The 26,386-nt window shown below is 36.8% G+C and overlaps 1 protein-coding gene across 2 annotated transcripts in view; it reads left to right on the plus strand.

Moving 5' to 3' along the window:
- The window catches only part of LOC133775336 (cytochrome c oxidase subunit 7B2, mitochondrial), a 155,970-nt gene that overhangs the window by 58,732 nt on the left and 70,852 nt on the right, over positions 1 to 26,386 (plus strand). For both annotated transcript variants that reach the window (XM_062213599.1, XM_062213600.1), the window contains exon 2: positions 60 to 116. The gene's annotated coding sequence lies outside the window, so the exon portion shown is untranslated. The remainder of the gene's footprint in view (positions 1 to 59; positions 117 to 26,386) is intronic.

Below are 26,386 nucleotides of genomic sequence, written 5' to 3' on the forward strand. Positions count from 1 at the left end.
GCTCCTACCATTTGCTATTTCTTTGAAGCCTGATAATAATATTCTAATTGTATTTTTAGGAAGCTGAATCTTCAACTTCCTGAGGAGAACATCTGGACATAAAGAGCTCCTACCAGGTAAAGAGAAAATGTGGAAAAAGCTCATACTGCCTACATTAGAATTTCACTGTGAGTGTTCATATTAGATTACTTTGATAATTGCCTCTCTCCTTTTTATGAGGAAAATAAAGTTCTAGCAGAAAATTAAGAAATAAATTACAATTAAAAACTGTATATACTTTTAAGCAGTGGTAGTTATTGAGATTCAGTTCTACTACAAAAAGAATGAGACAGATGCCAGTCTAAGTAGCCAAATGTTTCCGGAATAAAATAGTGCCTATCAGCTGAGAATGTTTTACTTGAAAGACTAACTTGATAGTCTTAACTCCACAAACAGTTGGATGCAAAAGAAAATGTGTGTGTTGCCAGCAAACGTTTTCAAGAGATAAACACTTGTTGCAAGTACTACATGCTTAGAAAAATCTTTCATTTTGCCAGCTAAGACCACCACGTGTTTTAAAATATGTCGTCCATTATTTCAGTGTGAAGAGCGCCCCCTAGTGTGACTGTGTAATTATGTTTGTGATATTTTAGGCATTGTTTTGAAACTCTCATTTAGCTGTTAGATAGTAGTGGGCTTTTTTTATATTACAGGGTTAAGTTATTCAGTATGGTAATTATCTAGAAAAACATGTTTGAGTTTTTGGTACTCCTACCCATGCTTGTATCTGGAGTCATTGGTCAGCTTAAAAGTAGATTTTGTAATACCTAATTCCTAAACTTCTATAATTCAAGCTTAATGCCCAATAATATATCATTTTGTAAATGCAAAATTTTATACTTAGATGAAATTTTACTGCATAATCAAATTCTTTGATGGAAACAGTTTTGTTAAATGAAATTTTTAAGAGATTTTATTTAGTTATTTGAGGGGTAGAGCTACGGACAGAGAGAGGGAGATACAAAGAAAGGTCTTCCATTCACTGGTTCCTTCCCAAATGGCTGAAATGGCCAAAGGTAGGCCAATCCAAAGCCAGGAGCCAGGATTTTCATCTGGATCACCCACACAGATGTAGGTGCCCAATCACTTGGGATATCCTCTACTGCTTTCCCAAGCTATTGCAGAAAGCTAGATCGGAAGAGGAGCAGCCAAAATGTGAACCAGCTCCCACATAGGATGCTGGCGCTGCAGGCAAAGGCTTAGCCTATTTTGCCCCTTAAATGACATTTCTGTATAAAATTCCTTTTTTTGGTAAGCTCATGGACATTTTAAAAACAATGCTTGTGACACAAAAATTCAAATATGTTCTGTTTTAAAATATCCATTGTGTGAAAATAATCCAAATTTTGGCATTTTCTTACAAACTAAGAGCTTGCTATTGCTGCAAGACTTGCAAATATAAAACTAATTTATCTGTTAATTAAAATAACACTATCTATACCATGTCAATGTATGATGGCCCCCAAATCACCACCACCCCTATAAATTCTTATAGCTGACAGCAGAGTACCTGTTTTATGACAGCTATTTCTTATTCTTAATTTTTAATCCTTTGGGGGGATTTAAACCACCCTTGCAAGCTGAAACTGTACATAATATTCTATACCACATTTCTGTAAACTTGACTGTTGCAATTATTTCCCCCTACTGTGTTTCTTAGACCAAATTATCTTGATCGCTTTAACCATTTCCTGCAGGTTCTCTGCTCTAAACTCGATAATTTGCAAAACTGCACTAGTGAACTATTTTCACAGATTGCCTTTGCTTTTAATTTCTTCTGTATTTTTTTTTTTTTAATTTTTGACAGGCAGAGTGGACAGTGAGAGAGAGACAGAGAGAAAGGTCTTCCTTTTGCCGTTGGTTCACCCTCCAATGGCCGCCGCGGTAGCGTGCTGCGGCCGGCGCACCGCGCTGTTCCGATGGCAGGAGCCAGGTGCTTCTCCTGGTCTCCCATGGGGTGCAGAGCCCAAACACTTGGGCCATCCTCCACTGCACTCCCTGGCCACAGCAGAGAGCTGGCCTGGAAGAGGGGCAACCGGGACAGGATCGGTGCCCCGACCGGGACTAGAACCCGGTGTGCCGGCGCCGCAAGGCGGAGCATTAGCCTGTTGAGCCACGGCGCCGGCCCAATTTCTTCTGTATTTTCTCCTTTCTCATCTGATTCTGAAGCCATACGTTCAGTACAGTATTTCTATTAATTCCTGCTCTCTGAATGAATATCTTCTAAAAATTAGGTTTTTAAAACTCAAGAGCCGTGAATTTCTCATAGAAGAGCTTTGTTTGAATCTTCGTTTTTTATTTTCTGTGAGAAATTGTGATTTTTGGACAAGTTTCTGACTGTCGGAGCCTCAGTGTCTTCTAATAAAAAGTAATGCAAATAATGTTATTAATAGATCTTTTACATTAATGTATGCCAAATTTAGGTCAGGTACCTTATGAACATTTATTTCTCACCACAACTCTATGCACAAAGCATTATTATTTTATATTATTGATGAGGCTACGTAATCTCATAAGTGGAAAAGTCACGATTTTAATTAAAATCTTTTTTGACATAAAGTGCTCATAAACCACTGAGCTATGTCTGTAATTCAATCATGCTTATTTATTTCTAGTAATTTTTTAATTTAATTGTCCTTAAAATCAAACAATTCCCCAGTGCGTAGAGGAAACTAATCTTTTGAAACAGAATGGGGGGACCAAAATGTGGAATGAATGGGAGAGACAGAGAGAGAGAGAGAGAGAGAGAGAGAAAGAAAGGGAGAGAGATCTTCTGTTTGCTGGTTCACTCCTTAAATGGCTCTAATAGCTAGGTTGGGGGGGGAAGGCTGAGGCCAGTTGTCAGGACCCCTTCCCAAATGGGTATCAGGAGCCCAAGCTCCTTTCCTAGGTGCCTTAGCAGGGAGCTGAAGAAGCAGTGGAGCAGCCAGGGCTCCATCCAGATGTGGAACAATGTTGGCCCTGGGAGATCCTATAATATTATGTTATCCATAATATTATAGCAGATGTTTTTCTTGTCTGGAAATCTGAATTAATTTGAACATGTGTTCTTCTGTGTAATTTTTTTTCAAGCCAGGTGAAGTATTGGGAAATTTCTTGTTATTAGCTTAGCTGAGCTTAAAAGAGTAATGACAAGGACTAGGTGTACTGGGTTAGTGAGTTTAGGGCACCTTTAAGAATAATATAAAAGCAAGATGATAGAAAGCTAATTTTAGAGACTCTCAGCATGCTTTCAGTTTGTCACTTTTTTTGTTTTGATCTGGAATCATCATCTAATCCCAATGTGCGTTACCATTCTATTTAAGTATCTAATTACTTTCATTGGCTTTGTGAAGCTTGTGTAGTTTTCCTTGTGAGTTAAAATATTTTTCTGATATTTTATATACCAAATTTTATTCTTTAATTGCTATAAAGGTCAGTGTAATAAGGTCTTCATTTTGTTAACTACTTTTGAAGGTTACTAAGGAGCTCACCATGGAAACGTGTTAACAAGCGTGTTCTTCCTTAATAAAACCTGGTGTTGCATATTATTCCATTGGTCGTTTAAATTTGTTGTGGGAAATAAGCTGTTAAAACACATTTCAAATGTTTTGCCTTCAGAAGCCACTTTTTAGAATCAAAGGTATATATATATATATATTTATATTTATATATATAGATAGATGGATATAGATGTAGATATGTATGTAAACACACTAACATGAGTTTTACATTATATTATATGTTATAAAGGTAGCACATAACCCCAAACATGACTGACCTCAAGAAATTGGATTTCCCCATCATTATTGAATCATTTAATGAATGAAGAAATGGGAATTGTTTCAGTTTTTAAGTCTTATTTCTTCCCCAGCTTTATACTAGGTCCCTCTGCCAGCACCCTTCTCACAGTATGTTCGAAGTGTGCTTGTTACCATTGACCAATTTAATGTATATGGAATTGGTTTTTATGTTTCCAAATGCTGATAGTATTTTGGTTTATGTCCTCACATTTGAAAAAAGTTTATTAGAGAGAGAATGAGAAAAAGGAGAGAGAGAGAGAACTCTCACTCCTGTGATGATCATTCCCCCAAATCCCCAAGGGCTGGAAACTTAATTCAGGTCTCTGTCATGGGTGTCAGGGACCCAGTCCCCAACCAGTTGAACCATAACCTGCTGTTTTACAGGGTGATGTTGGGATGGGGAGCAGAGCTTGGAGTCCAGCACAGCTTGGTGTCTTAAACATTGCATTAAAAACATGCTCTGGCTGGCACCACGGCTCACTAGGCTAATCCTCTGCCTGCGCAGTGCACCGGCTGTAATGGCCATTTGGGGGAGGGGGGAATGAACCAATGGAAGGAAGACCTTTCTCTCTGTCACTCTCTCTCTCTCACTAACTCTGACTGTCAAAAAAAAAAAAAAAAAAAAAAAAAAAAAAAAAAAAAAACCTGCCCAAAGGCCTCTCATATTTTGAATAACTGGAAAACCCCTTAATTCTTTCCAATTTTGCCACTTTTCAATAACCTCACTGAGACCAGGTGCGTTTTCCTAAAGCATAGAACTAAAATCAGTTCAAAATAATCCAGAGTCTCATTGACCCCGAATACTCTTTGGTTCTTGCTTACCTCTCTTTCAACTTGTCTCTTTACCATTGTCCTCACCCGTTGAAATTTGTGCTTTGCTCCACTGAAAAAAATCACTGAACCCACAATGCTTTTTACTTCCATTGCCTCCTCCTTTGTGCCATTTTGCACCAGCTCTCTGTAACAGTAGCACCCTTCTTCACTTTACTTGTTGAGGACTTTTGGCTGAGCTCCACGTTCACTTTCTGCAGCCATCATTGCCTAGATGGAACTCACTCAGCAAGCACATGGCTAGTCTAAATACCTCTTAAGTGGACAACTTCTGTCATTGCCAAGTTCAGTTTACAGTGTGAAGCTTGAAGGTGTATTTATTGTATTACTTTGTATCAGAGTGCCAGGTACATAGAATGTGTTAAGGAAGATCATTATTTAGGAAGATTGTGTAGGGGCTGAATAAAAGTCAGAAAGATGTTGTATTAGGGTTTCGATTAAAGCTGGGCCTGCAGTCGGAATTTCAGGCTGAAGGGTCAGAATGAGCAGCTTCTGTCTGTCATGGCTAGTCAGGATGAAGAAACAGCAGCAACTGCATGCTCTTTGTTTTCCGTTTACATCAACTCTCTCAGCACTCATGTGCTTCTCAGTGCACCTAACTACTCCCCCATGACATTTCCTGTGACTTACTCACTATTCAGTCTCTCCTTACTGGCCAGGTTCCACTATTGTTGCAAGCGGAAACAAATTCACATCCTCCCCCCCGCCCCCCCATTTTCTCATCTTGCTTGTGCTCTGGGAGACATTCTGTCACAATTCTGTCCAATGAGATAGATATAAACAGAAATCTGATGGGATTTCTGGGAATGTTCTGTTTTCTTGCTATAGGTTTTTACAGTTTTTCATGAGAGAGAGAGAGAAAGAGAGAGAGAGAGGTAAGTGGAGGGGGATATCTTCATCTTGTGGTTCACTTATTTAATGCTTTAATGCATGCAATAGCCAGGGCTGAGCTAGGCTGAAACTAGGTGCCAGGAACTCAGTTTAGATATTCCATCTGGGTGGCAGGAAGCCAAGTATTTAGGCCATCACTTGCTGCCTCCCAGGGTGTGCATTAGCAGGAAGCTGGAATTGGAAGCTGAACCAGAATTCCAACCCTGCCACGTGATTGTAGATGCAAGCTTCAAAAACCAGGATCTTAATCAGTGTGCCAAATGACTGACCCTTCTTACATATGTTCTAACTGGCCCCTGCTTCATTCCTGGAAGATATGTGTGATGACTGGAACTAGGTCATCCATCTATAACTTTGAGAGAAATAAAGCCAGGGATTACTAAGACTTATGGGTTCCTTTAGACTACTCATAGCATGCAAAAACTTCCCCATGTTATGTTTAAGCTGTCCCTATTTGGGTTTTCTTCTGCATCAATTGTGTCAGTTCTCTAACTGAACTGGAGTTATTGGTTTAAGTTTCTTAGCTCTGCCTGTTTGTCAGTTCACCAAGCATGTGCTAAGAGCCACTGTTAATGTGTACTGCCTTACCTACTAGGATATAAAGATTGAAATACTATGATGTGGACGGCTTAGAATTGGAGTCTTGAAGGCACAGAAACATAAACATAATTATAATATACAATACAAGGTAGAATGTGTAACAGGGTAAATACTGTACTATCTATATGGAGAAAAACCTAAGGTTAAACAGAAGAAAGCATTTGCATTTTGTTCAGTCTGCTCTAAAGATATTAATTTTTTGAAATCACGAAGTAAATTTCTCATACAAGATTTCAGGCATACTAGACAGGACTTATTCCCTGTGCCTTTTTATTGACACAGTGTAGGTGGTCACCTACTTGTGTAACTCTTGTTGCTTTTTCATATAATTGAAATGAGCACAGTCCAAAACACTGTAGATAAAATCCACACTTTGAACTGCTGACAGGCTGTCTTTGGAAAGTCAGATTGCTGCAAAGCAGCCTGTGGTGAAGAATGGGCAAGAGGCGACCCAGGAAGTTGCCAAGGAACCTGTTGACACACAGACTGAAACAGTAAGCCAAGAGCTGTAACAGGGAAGGCGGTAAACAAGAAACTGAAGAGTTGTTGTTGAAAGGCAAGAGTTAATGGAGGGAGACATCCAAACATCAGGCAGCCTACAGCTTGTAAGGAACAAACAGTGAGCGAAGGCTAAGGAAGTCTTCTCAAGAGAGCACGGAAATAGGCTGCTCTACTCCAGGACTCTGGTGAAGTCTCCATTAGGAAAGCCGGAAGGAGCTGGAAGGAGACTATCAGAGGGACATTTTAAAGTAACAGAGGTTCAAAGGAGTCAAAATGAGAAAAAAGTCTCAAAACATAAAATTTCTAATGAGTTGAATTTTGAAAAGGCAGTTACATACTAAAGGAAACTAATTAACAAAGAGGATCCAGGGACATTAGCATCGATTTTAGTGTTTGATCTTGAGATGATATGTGTGTACAGATTTTGGAATGAAAAATAGCCCTAGGAAAGGCAGACATAATGTGGAATACAATTTCTGGGGTTGGGTTAAATGCCACTGAGAATCCTCAGGTCTTGGGATAAGCTACAGAAGCAAATGTGAACATATTATTATTTCTTCTAAGTGTGACTGACACCCAGGGTCTTCCCAGAAGACAAATGAGAACTAAGCTGCCAGTGATCTTGGTTTGAAAATAAGGACTGAGCACCTCCATTCTGAAAACCACACACTTGAGAGAACCTATTAATACCAATAAAGCATCAATGCATGTTTATATAATCATAAAGCATTTCATACTTTAACTCTACCCAGGATAAATGGGCCAAGTTATGCTTTGATGTGTGGCTACCAAGTTCTGATAGAGAATTATGCTCTTCTATGGCAGCCATCCATTCTTCCTGAAGAAACAGAGCAGTTCACAAACACAGAGGATAATAAGTATTTTGGTTTCTCTGACTCTGTTCTGCCAAGACACTTCACCTAATGAAGAATGCTATTACCTTATTTTAATGAAATTTGATGAAGCATGTGTTTTCTGAAATAAAAATGTATATATTTGTTTTGTTTTATATAACATGTATTGGATCACTTGAATCCAAATTATTTCCAATGTAGGACAAAGTGCTAGTTTTTTCATGATGTCTTGTCTTTGAAAGCACTGACTCTGAGGCAGAATAGATATTTTAGATGACTCAAATAACATGGAATAGAGATATAATCTAACACTTTTTAACGTTCCTTCATAATTCAATATTGAATGTGTAAATTCATCTACATTTTTCTCAAAACATTTTTAAAATAGTCTTTTTAAAAATATTTATTTAGTTATTTGAAAGTCAGAGTTCTAGATAGAGAGATACAGAGAGAGATCTTGCATCCTCTAGTTCACTCCCCTGATGGTTACAATGGCCAGCATTGGGTTAGGCTGGAGCCAAAAGCCAGGAATGTCATCTGGGTCTCCTATATGGGTGATGGGGACCCAATCACTGGGCCATCTTCTGCTGGTTTCTCTAGTCCATTAGCAGGGAGATGGAGCATAAGTGGCACAGCTGCAATGTCAACTGGTACTATTGATATAGGATGCTATGCTAGCATTGTATGCAGCGGCTTTATCCACTACGGAATAATACTGTCACTCTCAAAACTTTTTTGCTTGTAGTTGGTGGGCTGCTTTGATCTGTAAAACAATGTTGGGTCTTGGCTTTATTTTGCCTGTGTCATTCTATGTCTTTTAATCAGTGTATTTAGAGAATTCACATTTAAACTGATAATTTATGCAGTTCAATTCATTAAAATACCATATTTTAAAAAATAATATAACTCCAAAAATAGACTGTTCTCTAGATATAAGTTTTAGTCATACTGGATTCAATAGTCAGTTTACCTTCTCATTGTCTTCTGTGTTTATAAAAATTTTAGTTATTTTTGTCTCTTTTTCAGGTTTAGGAATTATTACCTTTTGTATCTTTTTTTTATTTAAAATATATTCTGTGTTTTATTGTTTCAATTTTCCTTCTCTGTTTCTTCTTGATTGTCAATGTTTATGAACTGTGACAATGAACAGCATGAAGCAGTATAGGAATACACAAAGTGGAATATTACAGAATATCCTTCCTGCATATTTAAGTGCCACCCATTTTCTGAGAGCACCAAATCATAAAATTTTGCATCTTAACACTTTTAAGTATATAGTTTAGTGGTATTGTATTTACAACATTGTGGAACCATTATCTCAATTTCTAAAGATTTTCATCATCTCCCTGAGCAACTGTGTATTCATTAAGCCATGGCTCTGCATTCTTTCCTCCCTATAGACCTGGAAATCTCTATTGTACCTTTGCTCTCCACGATTTTAGCTATACTAGATATTTAAAATAAATGGAATCACATTCTTTCTTCTTTTGTATCTGATTTATTTCACTTTCTGCATTGTTTTTAAGGTTCAGCTTTGTTGCCTCATGTATAGCATGTCAATCCTTGGGAGTGAATGATAATTCTATTATATGCAGTCATTTCTTGTTATCTGTGAGAGATTGGTTTCCTGTCCCCTCTATGGATAGCAAAATATGCAGATGCTTAAGTCTTTTATATAAAATGACCTATTATTTGCACATAACATATACACATCCTCTTGTGTACTTTAAAAATCTAGACCTTACAATAATACTTAATGCAATGTAAATGCTAGGTGAATAGTTGTTTCAGGAATAATGACAATGACCAGTGGAAAATGTACATGATCAGTAAGGATATGGTACTTTGCCTGAATATTGTCAGTTGATACTTGACTGAACCCATGATTGCAGTACACTTAGATACACAGGGATGACTGTCTTACTCATTTGTTGTTGTACTGAGATTGTTTTCATTTTTAATTATTTTAAAGCATCTTTATTGCCTAAGCTATGATTGTATTGAACTAAGTCTCAGAACCTTTAAAGACCTTTAGACTCTTTTTTTGTGTGTGTGTGTGGAAATTCTGCCCTTCACTTAAACCAACAAATTCAGATGAACGTACGTTACAATTAAGTGTCACTATACCTACAAATGAAGTGAGCTAAATTGTTGTCATTGACCCATGTAAGCATACCTTGGATACATAGTTCCTTAAAGTGAGTCACATGATTGCTTTTCAGTGTATATAACCGTTATGTTTACACTACAATGTAGTCTATTGTGTTAGTATTAGCATTATGTCTAAATGTGTATACCCTTACTAAAAGTATTTTATTGCTAAAAAGGCTAAAAATCCTTTGATCTGTTTGAAAAATGGAGACATAAGCTTGTTCAATTTAGAAACACAACACACCTCAAATTTGTAAATACTATAATATTTATGAGGCACAATAAGGAAAAACACAGTAAAATTAGGTATTTTTGTACAACTGTATATACATTTACTTAAAAATCCATAATTATAGTGTAAATGTTTATGTGTTTTTCAAAATTTACACATTTTTTAGAGGCTCTAAAACTTTTGGTACTAAGAAATACATGACCTATAATACCTTATGCATTCAAAATCTGTCTTGATAGTGAGTTTCCTGTAAGATGTTAAATTTTATTTAGTTTTTTCCAGTGAAAGCTGTTTCTTTCCCTTGTAGACATGCTTAGTATCTCCAAATCTTACTCAGATTACTCTTCTTCTTTTTAAAAAGGCAATATATTAATACATTAGTTTCTCAGGGTCACAATAAATGCATAATTACTACAACACAACTGTCATCAATTCTCATGTTAGTGTGATATTGATACAAAGAGAATATATTCAGTATAGTCCATAGGTACAGTTGGAAGAATATAATTATACTTTTCATCTTCCCTTCTTTCCTTCAATATTTTGAATTTTTAAGATAACATATTTTTAATTTATATTATAGTCAAAGACATAATACTCTACTGAATAAAGAGTTTCACAAGTAAAAAGTAAAAAGATCAGAGTTCAGCAGGAATGTAGGCATGGGCTACAACAGTAATCAAATGAAAAATGTCCACTTCACTCAAGTACAGAAAATTTTAAGATAATCACTGATCATTAAACCTATAGTGTGTGTTTGAGTGTATCACAAATAAAAATGATATTTTCTTTTATGGATCTGGCCTATGTCACTTATCATAATGATCAGTTGCATACATTTTTGTGGCAGTTTTTGAGATTTCATTCTTTCCATGGCTTAGTAATACTCCATTGTGTTTATATGTTCTTTATGCAGTCATGAGTTGATAGATCTAGATTTGTTTCATATTTTAGCTTATGTGAATTGAGCTGCTAGAAACATGCAGGTTCAGATAACTTTCATATGAGGTTTACATTTGCTTTGGATATATTCCCAGTGGCTCATATTGTAGATCTATTTTTAGTTTTCTGAGAAAACTACATACTGTCTTCCATAAGACATGTGTCTATTGGCCATTTGTATTTCATCCTTTGAAAAATATCTGTTCATATCCTTTGCTCTTTTCTTAAGTAGGTTGTTTTGTCATTTGAGTCTCTAGAGCTATATATTCTGTATATTAATTCATTTTTAAAAATATTCATTTATTTGAAAGGCAGATTTACAGTTACAAAGAGGGAGGGAGGGAGAGAGAGAAAAACAGAGAGAGAGAGGGAGAAAGAGGTCTTTCATTTGTTGGTTCACTCCCCACATGGCTGCAATGGCTGGAGCTGCGCAGATTTGAAGCCAGGAGCCAGGAACCTGTTCTGGGTCTTCCACGTGGGTGCAGGGGCCCAAGGACTTGGGCCATCTTCCACTGCTTTTCAGGCCAATGCAAAGAGCTGGATTGGAAGTGGAATAGCTGGGAATTGAACCAGCACCCACGTGGGATGCTGGCACTGCAGGCAGCAGCCCCACCCACTACCCCACAGCGCCTGCCCCCTATATAATTCTTTATCTGATAGTTTGAAAATATTTTCTCCATTCTACTGGTTGCCTCTTTGCTTTGTTGACTATCTCCTTTGCTGTGCAGAAGCTTCTTAGATGTGATCTATTTCTCAATTTTTGCAAACCCAACAAATTCCCTACAGCCTACCATATACTTAACATGGTTTTACACACTAATCTCTTTTTTCTTTCTTATATCTTATAAAGGTTAATCTTTCTATGGACTAAATTTTTTCAACAGTTCACCAAGTCATTCCCTTTCATATTGCTTCCCTTCTCATAATTATTAAATTTAGTCATTCCATTTCGCATGGCTTCCCTTCTCATAATTATTAAATTTATACTATTATAAAATGACAATTTTTCCACTGACATCATTTCATTGATTTTTTTTCTCTATATCATATGTGTTGCCTCATTCTTCATGATTTGGTAATATTTATCGCCTATAGATTTTAAAATTTGTTTGTTTGAAAGTCAGAGTTACACACAGAGAGAAGGAGAGATAGATAGATAGAGAGAGAGAGAGTTATTCCATTCACTGGTTCATTCTTCAATTGGCTGATCAGCTGTGTTGACCCAAAACCAGGAGCCAGGAGCCAGGGGCCTCTTCTGAGTCTCCTGTGTGGGTGAGGGGCCCAAGGACTTGGCCATCTTCTACTGGTTTCCCAGGCCATAGCAAAGAGCTGGATCAGAAGTGGAGTGGCTGGGTATCAAACCAGCACCCATATGGGATGTTGGCACTGCAGGCGAAGACTTTACCTGCTATGCCACAGCACCAGCCCCACCCATAATTTCTTGAAAGCCCTCCTTTAAACTCTGTGGCACTGAGGTTGTGTGAGTTTTACTTATCCTTCTGAAGCCCAGTTTAGAAAGTATATGATCTCTTTTAGCTTGTATTTTGACTATTTTCTTTTTATACTTTGTACTTTTGGATGTCATATTTTCTTGTAAATTCTGCTTTTACTTAAGTTTGTTCCTCTCAAGTTTAAATCTGTATTTCTGACCTCTTCTTAACATGTAGTTACATTCTCTTATTTACCTTACTATGGTGAGTCATCCATCAAAGATAAGTATATCTCCTCTTTGAATTACAGTGTTGATGCCAGGAGGTAGTTACCTACACAATTACCTCAAATTTAACCTTCAGCTTGAACTTAGATATGCCTCTGTAACTGATTCATGCTGATGGGTTGGGAACAGAAGTGATTTTTGATGTTTTATTTTGACCTTGTTGGGGATTTGGTTTAATTTTCTCCATATTCTCCCCTCCTTATCTCCTGATTATGTTTTAAAGCCCAGTGAAACATTGAAAGGCATATATTGAAAATGATAGAGATTTCCAGCTAAGGTTCCCAAATTACTGTGGATTACATTCTTTACTGCCTGCCATGTTCTTACTAGGCTTATATGAGCAAGAGATAAATATTTATTGCATTGAGTCACTAATATTTCAAGGTTTTTCTGTTACATCAGCTATCATTACCTTAATCAAAACAATTGTTCTTTTTATGTTTTCTTTTAGAGATACCTTAGGCACTTCAAACTCATTACAATCAGAATATATTTCTTTTATCAAATCTAATCTTTCTCTTTTTCTGTTTGTGTTCATGAATATAATATACTGCCAATGTTCCAATCTACAAATACTAGTCATTTAAAATTTTTATTTGTTATCTCCATCATCTGTTTGCTTTCTGTTTCCTGAAAAATATCTTCTCTGTAATGCATTGTTTCTTTGCTCTCTGTTTTCATGCTATCTAATTTCAAGTTTTTGTCATCCCTTAATTGTACATTTATCATAACATTCTAATAAATCACTGTCTTTGATTTCATTTCTTTGTGCTTCTTATGTGGAGCTGATTAATATCCCAGTCTTGGATCTCACAGATCATTATTATGTTTTACTCAAATGGTATATAATAAAGTTTAGATTCTTCATGTATAATCAATTCAACTTTCAATATTATTTTGCTGTCTTATTTTATGTAGTTCCTTATGTAATTTATTGTTCAAAGAAAATGATGAATAGTTTCTTTTTATAATCTTTATTATCCTGACTTCCTTTGTTCTGTTTACATGAAACATCTTGCCTCTCATATTTGTATTCTTACTAACTTCAAAGTCCAGCTGAAATGTTATTTCTTCTGATATCTTTCTTTAATAATAAATAATTTGTTTATCCTCTGAGGTAGTGTCATCTGATGGAACTGTCATTTATGACATATTGGTTTTCTTATAGCCATTTACGTTTATCTTACACTCTATCAGAGGTCATTCTTCCAAAACAAAGAAATAAATAAAGAAAAAAACTATTACTAATAGAATTTTATCTGGAAAAATGCATGTGGAAATATGTATATCATTGATTTTTTTCAAAAGCATGAAAAAGGTGCAAGCTGAAGCAGAAGATAGACTATTATGGGGTTTGTAAAAGATTATTTTTAGGACAACTTAAGATAGTCTTACTCCATGGACACCCAACTATCATTATGAAATGAAAGGAATTATTACTTCATAGAATTCAGCTAAACTAATGAATGATTCTTGACATATTTTTCAATTTAAAATTAGATGGATCTTGGCAGTATGACATGTACCATAAAAATAAATATATCCCATTTAGAGGGGAAAAAGTGATGATGAGATGAATCTTTGATGTTCTCCAACTAATTTTGTATCCATTCTGATATGGATAAAGACAGTAATCTGGAGCATATGTGTAGAATACTGTTGTCTTCACAGTTTGAGCTAACTTTTAAGAGGTAGTAGCTCAATATAAGTTAGCCCAAACTGTGAAGACAGCTTATTTTAAAATTAAACATTTTAAGAAGATAAACATACATGAGTACGTTTTTATTTTGTATGCTGAGTTCATCATTATTCTCTGATATCAATATGTGCAATGTCTCTCACTTTCTTTTTCTATTATTCCTTTTCTCACTTGGTTACTTATTTCCAGACCTTCCTCTTTACTCATACTATTAGAAGAGAGTTAGAGATAAATGTCTCCTTGAAAACTTCATAGTTTTATTCTGTATATGTGTGTACATTTTAAAAAAAAAATGTTTATTTGAAAGGCAGATTTATGGAGAGGCAGAGGGAGAGAGAGAGAGAGAGAGAGAGAGAGAGAGAGAGAGAGAGAGAGAGAGAGAGAGAGAGAAAGCTCTTCCATCTGCTGGTTTATTTGCCAAATAGCAGCAATGGCTGGAGCTGGGCCTATCTGAAGTCAGAAACCAGGAGCTTCTTCCCATTGTCCCATGCAGGTGCAGGAGCCCAAGCGCTTGGGCCATTTTCTACTGTTTTCCCAGGCCAAAACAGAGAGCTGGATCAGAAGTGGAGCAGATGGGACTTGAACTGCTGCCCATATGGGATGCTGGCACTGAAGGCAATGGCTTTTCCCGCTAAGCCACAGCTCTGGTTCCTACATGATTTTAGTTCACATAATTCATATTGGATTATCTTATTGGTCAATAAGTTTCCTATTCAACAGTATTTGCCCTATAATTTATTAATTTCACTTTATAGGCACCTAATTGTATTTTATTCACTGTTTTTATTTATTTATTTGAAAGTCAGAGTTACAGAGAGAGAGAGGATAGGTAGAGAGAGAGAGAGAGAGAGAGAGGTCTTCCATCCAATGGTTCACTCCCCAATTGGCTACAATGGCCAGAGCTTCACCAATCTGAAGGCTGGAGCCAGGAGCTTCTCCAGGTCTCCCATGCGGGTGCAGGGGTCTAAGGACTTGGGTCATCTTCTGCTGCTTTCCCAGGCTGACGCAGAGAGCTGGATTGGAAGTGGAGCAGCCGGGACTCGAACCAGCATCCATATGGGATGCTGATGATTCTGGCTAGGGCGTTAACCCACTGTGCCACAGCCCTGGCCCCTCTATTCACTGTTACCTTGAATTCTGTTTTGTGCATATGACACATTTTTTCCATCTTATTTTCTTTGGTTAACATCTAATATTACCAGAATAAGTTTTTTTAGGTCATGTATAAATAAAATTTCACTGAGTATTTCCTGTCTACTTTACCAAATGCTGCATCAGTTAAAAGGCTTACCAGCAAAACCCAGTTGTGGTTTCTTTTCCATTGCCTTAATTTTACATATTTGATATTATCCAACTGTCTGATTCTTGTTAGTTTGAAAATTGTTTATATTTTGAATTATTTTGTATTAAAGATGAATCTTTTTTTTTGTTTATACAGGTACCTTTTGTATATTCTTTTTATTCAGTTTCCTATCTTTTCATTCTTGTTTCCTGAGAGTTTCTTATGTATTTTAGATTAATACTGTGTTAGTTGTAGATATTGCAAATATCCCTCCTTTTTTTTTCCTCAGAAACCTTTTATTTAACTTATACAAACTTCATGCATTTCATTAATACAACTTCAGGAATATGGTGATTCTTCCCACCCTACCCGCTCTCCTACCCACACTCCTGTCCTTCTTCGCCCTTCCTCTGCTATTCCTATTCTTATTTTTTACATAGATCCATTTTCAATTAACTCTATAAGCATAAGATTAACTCTATACTAAGTAAGGAGTTCAGCAAATAGTTCAACATACTGCCTTCCACAGTGGCTGTACCAGTTTACACTCCTACCAACAGTGGATTAGGGTACCTTTTTCCCCTCATTCTTGCCAGCATTTCTTGTTTGTTGATTTCTGTATGAAAACCATTTGAAAGTGGGTGAGGTGAAACCTCATTGTGGTTTTGATTTGCGTTTTAATCATGGCTAGTGATCCTGAACATTTTTTCATGTGTCTGTTGGCCATTTGCATTTCCTCTTTTGCAAAATGCCCATTTAAGTCCTTTGCCCATTTCTTAACTGGGTTGTTTGTTTTGTTGTTGTGTTTCTTGAGCTATTTATATATTCTAGATATTAATATTTAATCAGTTCCATAGTTTGAAAATAATTTCCTCCATTCTTCCAGTTTCCTCTTCACTTTGCTAAATGTATCTTTTGCAGTGTAGAAGCTTCTAATTTGATGTAATCCCAGTTATCGGTGTTGGGTTTGTGCCTGTGCCTCTGGGGTGTTTTCCAAAAGTGATTTGTGTGTGTGCCAGTGTTTTGCAGGGTTTCCTCAGTGTTTTATAGTAATATGAAGATGTCAGGTCATCGAGCTAGGTCTTTGATCCATTTTGAGTGGATGTTTGTGTAATGCATAAGGTAGGGATGTGGTTTCATACTTCTGCAAGCGTAGATCCAGTTTTCACAGCACTATTTGTTGAAGAGACTGTCCTTGCTCCAGGGATTAATTTTAGCTCCTTGGTCAAACGTACGTTGGTTGTGGATGTGTGGGTTGATTTCTGCAGTTTCTGTTCTGTTCCATTGGTCTATACATCTGTTTTTGTACCAGGCTGTTTTGATTATCACTGTCCTGTAGTATGTCTTAAAATCTGATATTGTTAACTTTGCTTATATTATGTTATTTATTTTTTTCAAGATGATTGGTTTTTGTTTTATGCTTCTTTTCTGATTCAAGTTTCATGAGGTATAACTTATGTGCAATAAAGTGGAATCTATGTTAAAAATTCTATTTGATGAGTTTTGACAGATGTGAAGTCTGTGTATTCACTACCGCTAACTGGGTATGGAGACTTTCTCTGTCTCCCAAAAGTTTTCTTGTGACGTTTTTGCACAATTTCAATTTCTCCCTCCCGTGATTTTAAAATTATTGTATAACAGATTCAGTGTAGTTCCAGATCCAATTCTAAGAATATAATGATATTCCTTTCTTTCTTCCCTGCCTCCCAACCTTCCTTCCTTGTAGCCCTACCCAGTGATCTGTTTTCTGTCACTAAAGATAAATTGGATTTCTTTTAGAATGTCATACAAATGAAATTGTAGTGTGTACATTTTTTGTGAGACTTCCTTTATTCAGCATAATGTTTGGAAATAAATTAAGAAGAAAATGCATACATACATGCACATATTGCATTAATTTGTATACAATTTCCGGTGTTCTTCATTCTTCCTTTATCTGAGTTACTATGTGGTGTTTCTCTTTTTAGTCCTCCAAGTTTTCTTTCAGTGTACATATGCTGTTAAACTCATTTTGAAAGCAAATAAATTATTCAGCTTTAGTTTTTATGATGAGTGCTTTTGCCACATACAGATTCTTGGCTGAAAAAAATTTTTCCTCAAGCCATTCTAATATTTTCTTATACTTAAAAAATTTTTTTTCACTTGATTTTATTTTATTTGAAAGGCAGAGAGAGACACACAGAGAAAGGTCACCCATTTGTTGTTTGATTCCCTAAATGCCTGCAACAGGCAGGATGGGGCCAGGCCAAAGCCAAGATGCCTGAATTCAGTCCTTAAGTGTTTTATGAAATATATAATTTATAAATGGCTTGTGTAAGTTTTATTCTTTTAACATTGTCACTTGTAGAGCAAGTTTTAATTTGTAATGATTTCTTAATTGCTTGTTTTTTTTTTTTTGTGGATATTGCTTTCAGTGTCATATAAAATTATTTATTACCACACACAAGGTAAGAGATTCTGTTCAATTCTGTGATTATATTAATTCTAGAAATATCTTTAAATGTATTTCATTTTCATGGTAAGTCAGAGGGAGGGTTGATAGAAAGTTTACATCTACTGTTTTACTCCCCTAAATGTCTGCAATACCAAAGCTAGTTCTGGCCAAAACCAGGAACTAGAAACTTAATCCTGGTCTTCCACATGAGTAACAGGGACCCAAGTACACAATTCATTATCTGCTGCCTTCCTAGGGTATGGGTAAGCAAGAAGCTGTGATCAGAGGTGGAGCTGGGACTTGAACCAGGCTCTTTGATATGGGATGTGAGCATCCAAAGAAATGGTTTACCACTTGCTCCTTAATTCTAGAACGTCTGTAGTTTTACTTTGTGTGTATATGTTTATATCAATGATCTATAATGAGTCAATTGAAAGATAAAGAATAAGGTATATATTGACATTCTTTTTGATAAAGCTTTCATATATCTCAGCTGTAATTATTGAAAACACATTTCCATTTTTATTAGTTCCCTTTGAACCTTTCTCAAAAGTCTGTTGATATTCATATGAGTCTATTTCTAGGTTTTCTATTGTAATCTGTACCTGTATTTTCATCAATACCACACTACTTTACTTTAGCTTTGGCAAGTCTTCTCAGGAGTATGAGTTTTTCATTTTGTTATGTTTAAGGCTTATTTAATTAGTTTCCTTCATCATCCAATATGAATTTTAGAAATCAACCTGCCAAAATCTACATGAAATATTACTGTCATTTTGGTTGTGATGCATTGACTTTCTAGTTCAGTATGTACAGATTATTTATATATTGAGATTGAATTTCCAAATCCATATGCTGCTCTAGTTCTCATTTACTTAGATCATATATGATGTCTTCCATTACTAGGATTGTGTAGTTTTCAGCAGATAGTGATGGTTGATTTCATGTATTGATTCGGCTAGGCCACAGAATCCAGATAGTTGGTAAAACATGAATCTGTCACTGTACAAGTATGTTGCATGAGATTAGCATTCTGATCAGTATACCCTGCATAATGTTCCTTGGCATTCTTTTAAATCCATAAGAGAAAAAATGACTGAGCTTGCCCAATTAAATGGGAAATGTGTCTTCAGACTGACTTCAAACTTGAGCTGCAACATCAGCTGTTCCCTGGGTTTCCAGCTTGCCATCCTTCCCTGCAGATCTTGGATTTGCCAGCTTCCAGAGTCATGTAAGTGAATTCCATAAAATCAGTCATACTCTCTCTCTCTCTCACACATACACCCTCCCCATTGCTGTCTCTTGCTCAGTGTCTCTCACAATACACACACACACACACATTCACACACATCCTCTTATCCTATTGAGACTATTTCTTTGGAGAACCCTCACTAATACATAGATCTTGTATATATTTGTTAAATTAGTTTGTAAGTATTTTTAATGGGATTTCAGAATTTCAACTTTCAACTTTTATTGATGGTATATAGATATTCAAGTCACTTTGATGTTGTTAATTGCAACCTGCTAAACTTGTGTAATAGTACTAGGATCCTTCTTTTTAGATTCTTTGGTGGCGTTTTCTCTGTAGATAATTGCATTATGTTCAGATTGAAGCAGCTTTTTTCCTCCATCTCTTACTATATGTCTTTTGTTTCTTTTCTCTTCACTTACTGAGTAGCTTTCTACTGTAACAAGAATGAGTGTAGTGAAAGAAGACAGTTTTAGTTTACCTTATTTGAGGGAGAAAATTCAGTTTCTGATCATTTGGCACAATGTTATAAGCAGATTTCTCATATTCCCTTTATTAGATTAAGGAAGTTGCCTTTCTTCTTAATTCTCTGAAAGTTATTTTTATGATAGGTGGTTGTTAAATTTGATTGAATGCCTTTTTGGTATCTAATGGGATGGAGATATTTTCTCATTTAGTCTCTGCTATGGGTTTGATTAAGTCACCCCAAATTCAGTTGTTAGGAACTAATTCCTAATGCAGCAGTTTTGAAAAGAGGGGACTTTTTTTAAAACTTTTATTTAACAAATATAAATTTCCAAAGTACAGCTTATGGATTACAATGGCTCCCCCCCCATAACTTCCCTCCCACCCGCAACCCTCCCATCTCCTGATCCCTCTCCCATTCCATTCACATCAAGATTCATTTTCAATTATCTTTATATACAGAAGATCAATTTAGTATAAAGTAAAGATTTCAACAGTGTGCACTCACACAGAAACACAAAGTGTCAAGTACTGTTTGAGTACTAGTTATAGCATTAATTCACATAATAAAACACATTAAGGACAGAGATCCTACACGGGGAGTAAGTGCACAGTGACTCCTGTTGTTGATTTAACACACACACACACACACACATACACACACAAACAAAACTGTTTGAAAACAAGTTTCACAGTTAATTCTCATAATACAACTCATTGAGTACAGAAGTCCTGCATGTGAAATAAGTGTTCAGTGAATCCTGTTGTTAATTTAATAATCAGCACTCTTATGTATGATGTCAATGATAACCAAAGGCTCTTGACATTAGCTAGCAAGGCTATGGAAGCATTTAGAATCCACAATCTCTGTCAGTATTTAGATAAGGCCATAAGCAAAGTAGTTCTTTCCTCCCTTCAGAAAAAAGTACATCCTTCTTTGATGACCACTTCTTTCCACTGGGGTCCCTCTCTCGGAGACACATCATATAGGACATTTTTTTGCCACAGTATCTTCACTTTCCATGCCTGAAATGTATGATCCCTCTTACACTTAATCCTGTCTATATGATCACTTTAGCACTTAATAGGATCACTTTAACACTTAAGATGACATTTTTACCACCCAACTTAATGGGATTTGGGGTCCCATGGCAAATTTTTAAATTGCTCCCTTAGAAGTAATTCCATAGGAATGCATGCAAAACTATACAGCTTTACAGTTACAAGTTTCTGATCTGTGATAACTAATAGAGCACCTTAAAGGAAATCTGTAGAAGTGAAATTGACACTTGAAGAAACAATGACTGGAACAACCCTTTTTTTGACTTTCAAGGAACAGTTTTTTTCTCTTCTTCATACAATATTTTGGACTTCATACAATATATTGTAGTCTTTACCTAACATGGAGTTAATCATATGTGCATAAAGTCAATTTTATATAGATCTCACTAAAAAATAAGAGTGGGAATAGGAGAGGAAGAGAAAGTTTGTAAACGTTCCTATTCTTAAGAGAAATTTATGTGAGATTGAAAAGGCTATGACAGTTCCATTTTAACTGTTGCTTTACATTGTATACATTTCTCTAAGATTTTATATGTAAAGTGGTATTTTGTAGACTGCAAATAGTTTGTTACTGCTTTTTTAAATCCAATATGATCATTTCTATTAATTAATAATGCATAGATTTTAAATAGTTGGATTAAAATCTGCCACCTTTCTGTTTTCTAATTATTGAATTTATTCTTTGTCTCTTAATATTTTGTCTGTACCCCTTATCTGTGTCTGTCTACCTTTTTAAATTTGTTGATGATTGTACTAGAAAATACAATATACATTTTAGAATACTTTGTTTTAAATATAGTATACTACTTCGTGAGTAGTGTGGATCTCAAAACAATGCATTCACAGTTCCCCCCCTTCATCCTTTGTGCCATTTTATCAAACATTTCATTTGTACGTGTATTATATCACACAATGTTATCAACATCATTGATATGATTCATTATAGTTTAAAGATAATAAAACTAGATTTGAGAGATTGACGTTGTGGCATAGCTGGTAAAGCAGCTTTGTATGATGCCAGCATACCATATGGATGCTGATTCCTATCCCAGCTGTTCTGTTTCTGATCCAGCTTCCTGCTAATGGCCTAGGAAAAGCAGCAGAAGATGACCTAAATGCTTGGGCCCCTGCCACACACAGGGAGACCTGCGTGAAATTACTGGCTCTGGGCTTTGACCTGGTCCAGCTGCAGCCATTGTGCCTACCTTAGAAGTGAACCAGTGGGTGAAAGATAATCTCTCACTCATTCTCTGTTTCTCCCTGTTTCCCTTTAACTCTGACTTTCGAGTAAAATAAATCTTTAAAATACAAGTTGGATCTGACGTTTGGTACAACACTGCCATCTGCAGCACCAGCATCCCATAGGGACACTGGTTGGAGTCCCAGCTGTTCCACTTCTGATCCAGCTCCTTGCTTATATGCCTGGGAAAGTAGCAGAAGATGGTCCAAGTGCTTGGGCCTTTAACTCGTGTGAGAGAGTGGGATGAATCTCCTGGCTCCTGACTTTGGGCTGGCCAAGCCCTGGCCTTTGCAGTCATTTGGGAAGCAAACCAGGGGAAGGAAGATATCTTTCTCGGTGTCTCCCTCTTTGTCTCTCTCTCTTGTGCCCTGTAATTCTGACTTTCAAATATAAAAATACATCTTTTTTAAAAAGAAAGGATATTGAATGGGAACTACATTCCATTTATTCAATTTCTAATATTTTTCTTTGTGTAGAACCATTTTTCTAACATATTACATGTCTGATTTCTGATGGCAAATTCACTTGTTATTATTATTTATGTTCTTCTGCAAGATAATGTGTCCTATTTTCTGGCTGTCTTTAAGATTTTAGTGTTTGTCTTTTGTTTTTAGCAGTTTGGAAAGTCCCTTTTTTTGTATTTCTGTTGGTTGGTGTGCATGCTTTTTTAATCTGAATTTTCTTTCTTTCCTTTTATTTTCTCTGCTATTATTTATTCAAAATTTCTCTCTCTTTTTTTTTTTTTAAGAGAAAAGCAGGATTTATTTCTGTTGGAAACCTCCTGCCAAAGTGGCTAGGTGGGGGGGTTCCAAGAGAGCAAGACCCAAAGGGGCTTTTGGTAATGGGGTTTTTAAGCACAGTTTTGGGAAATAAAATTGTCAAGCGGTACCAGGTGGGGACAAACCCATCAAAAGACCTGATTTGTAATCTTACTTGCCCTGTCTGGCTTGCTCATGATAAAACAAAAGAACCATCAGAAGGGTGGGATATGTAACTTCTTTAACAGAAACCTGGGAGCTATTCAATAAGATTGGAAGCTCCCAAAGAGTGGGGTAAGCACTTTTGACACTTCTAAAGATAACTTTTTGGGGAAGTAAGCATGTTGCACCCTTGCTTTCCACCAGGACCAACCTGACTGCCTATTGACCCATCTGACTCCTCACGTACCCTCCCCCAGAAAAATGGACCCTAACTTTATGGCACAGTGGCTGTTTTGGGTTCTTCAAGCTGAGTAGGGACCAGCAGGGTTCCAGCAGGAGGTGGCTTTTTTAGGGAACACAGTGCCAGCTTGCAGAAACTGCTCCCATCTGACATTTCACATACATGGCCATCTAGAAGGTTATTGTTTCAAGTCTGGAGAAAATGAATATAAGGCAGATTAACTGTACAGGGTATGAAACAAAGGTCAGAGTCATTATCAGAGGACTAAGAAAGGCACTATCCAAACCATGAAGAAGTTTTCCCATTGAGAGACAGATAGAAACTGACGGAAGGGGTTTGATAATAATCATGTAGGCTTTAAGGCCAGATCTGTCTCTTCACATGGAGTACTGAAGGAAACATCACAGGGGAGGTGTGAATCTCCTTAGGCAAGGTGCCCTGTTGACTTCTATTACCTAGATGGCCTGAGAGGAGAGCTGGCCTTAATAGAAGGCAGGTGGCATCTTTAAAAAAGAAAATTTACAGTTCTGCCTTGCAATGTTACTGACCCTAGACCATCCCTTCAATAGTGGTGGTTATTTTGGAAGCCGGGCAGAGTGAAGGTCTTTTCTGCTTAGAGCCAACAAGCACTTTGGCTCTGACCTGGGAGTCCTTTGACTCCTGGGCAGGTCCATCTCCAGTGACTCAGCTCTTGACAGGGCTCTTCAGAGGCTGACTTCTATTATGATTGCTATCTGTATGAAGCTCTGGCTTGCCACATTGAAAACCAATGCCATTTTGTGGTGGACTGGCTTGTTGGGTCTCCTTGATGGCAGATCACTGTGTAAAGCTGTTATTAATTGCCCTGCCATCTACCCTTACATTGCTCCTGCTTCCTAGCTTATTCCTTTTCCTCTTCGTTTCTGCTAGACTAAGGAGGCAGTCTTCAATATCAGCCAAGTGGGTGTTTAGTCCCATCCCTAATCTTTGGTGGCCTTAGCTAGAAATCTATAGTCACAGGTATGTTCTGATAGTGGTTTTCTGTGAGGTATATAGTGCCCATGAGGAAAGGTATGTCCTCACTTTAAGATCAAACAGATGACCTCCTTATGCAAACTGTTTATAATTTTTTTTTTTTTTTACAGGCAGAGTGGACAGTGAGAGAGAGAGATAGAGAGAAAGGTCTTCCTTTTGCCGTTGGTTCACCCTCCAATGGCTGCTACAGCCGGCGCACCGCGCTGATCCGATGGCAGGAGCCAGGTGCTTCTCCTGGTCTCCCATGGGGTGCAGGGCCCAAGCACTTGGGCCATCCTCCACTGCACTCCCTGGCCACAGCAGAGAGCTGGCCTGGAAGAGGGGCAACCGGGACAGGATCGGTGCCCCGACTGGGACTAGAACCCAGTGTGCCGGCGCCGCAAGGCGGAGGATTAGCCTAGTGAGCCACGGCGCCAGCCTTGTTTATAAATTTTGAAGTTATTAGTAAAATTATTTCTCTCCCTTAGTTTTGGTTTGAAAGGAGAGGTTTTATCTGTTTAGCTTACCCATGGCAAAATAAATCTAGCTGTGATTTACAAATTTCTTCTATATGTGACCAGATTATTATTTCAGAGAAGTGTTAGCCATCCCTTTTGTAAAGTCTGAAGATCAAACTGTACATCCTGATGGAGAGTTCTTCATAATAGAATCAGTTTTCCATCTTGAAGAGAATAGAGGAGAAATAAGGGAACAAGTCAGACTTCATATTTTAACACTTTGAGCTTTCAGAAGTATGTTAAATATTTCTGGTTGAATCATTTCACCAGCTTTATATGGAAAATGATATTTTATGTCCAGGTAAGGGAATGTTGGTCCTGTTTCAACCTGCAGGCATCTCTTTTTCTCCACATTTGGATTAAGTATTTGTATTGAGACCTCAGTTCTCCCATTGGTTTAAGAAAATTGTTCATTTCCTGTTTTACCATTTGTTTTTATTATTCAAAGGTAGGAATGGGGCTCTTTCCAATAATATGTGAGATATTCTTTTTGTTATATTGGTATATTCAATTATATAATACTTTATGTCTGCATACACAAACAGATTTAGAATATGAGCTTTAGCAGTCCTGTGAAATAAGTTGGGTAGTATCATTTGTTTTTCTCTAAGGATTTATGTGCACTGGATTTCCTTCTTTGAAAATCTGAGGGAATTGTGAAAACAAGTAAATCTTTTTTTTATGTTTTAATAAGGGAAAATATCAGTTTGCTTAATAGTTTTAAAAATTTTATTTACTTAAAAGGCAGGGTTATAAGAGAGAGGGAGCGAGAGACAGAAAGAGGTCTTCATCTGCTTTTTCACTCCCCAAATGGCTCAATGGCTGGGTTTGGGACAGGCCAGAGCCAGCAGCCAGGAGCTTCATCTGAGTCTCCTACGTGGGTGCAGGGTCCCAAGCACTTGGGCCATCCTCTGCTGCTTTCCCATGTACATTAGCAGGGAGCTGGATCAGAAGTGGAGCAGGTAGGACTTGAACTGGTGCCCATATGAGATGTCAGTGCTGCAGGCGGTGGCTTAACTCGCTATGCCACAACTCTGGCTTAAACTTAATAGTTTTTTTTTAACCTACTTGATTTTTCTGTTTCTATGTTAAGTGTTTGTGCTGTTGTTAGTTTTCTGCCCATGACAACATGGAAACCTTTATCCAGGTTATGAGAAGGAGAAACAATTCTCACAGAAAGACTTTCCTATTCAGGACCCCATAGCCCATGCATGCCTTTACCCCTCTATATTTTCTTTTGTATCCTCCAAGTTTCCTCATAATCTTTATATTGAATTCTTGGTTATTTCCATGTACTCTCTCACTTTTGACATACACCATGTTGATTTCATGGAAAGATCTGATTCATGTAAGTGGCCTTTGCTCAACCAACAAAAACTACCATGATTTCTAATAAAAATAATTGAATGAATTGAGTACCTAAGGTGTAGTAATCACCTGGGCTATTTTGGCAGTGTGAGAGTCATTTGAGGTAAATTTCCTGGGCTTATTTTACATTGTAGGTAATCAGCAGATATTTCTTAATATCCCACTAAAATTGAGGTCTTTGACATTGATAATAAGTATTTGTGACTGAGATTATTCAATTTATACATTTGACCTACGCTAAAGAGTTTATTCATTTACAGTCTTTATCCTATTTCATTCTTCACACAGTGTGGTAGAGGAACTGTCATTCATACTTTGAAGATTAGGAAATTTGATGCTCAGATGGATTAAATGTTAGGCTTAATATAAACA

Source organism: Lepus europaeus, chromosome 16, assembly GCF_033115175.1.
Source record: "Lepus europaeus isolate LE1 chromosome 16, mLepTim1.pri, whole genome shotgun sequence".
NCBI lineage: Eukaryota > Metazoa > Chordata > Mammalia > Lagomorpha > Leporidae > Lepus > Lepus europaeus.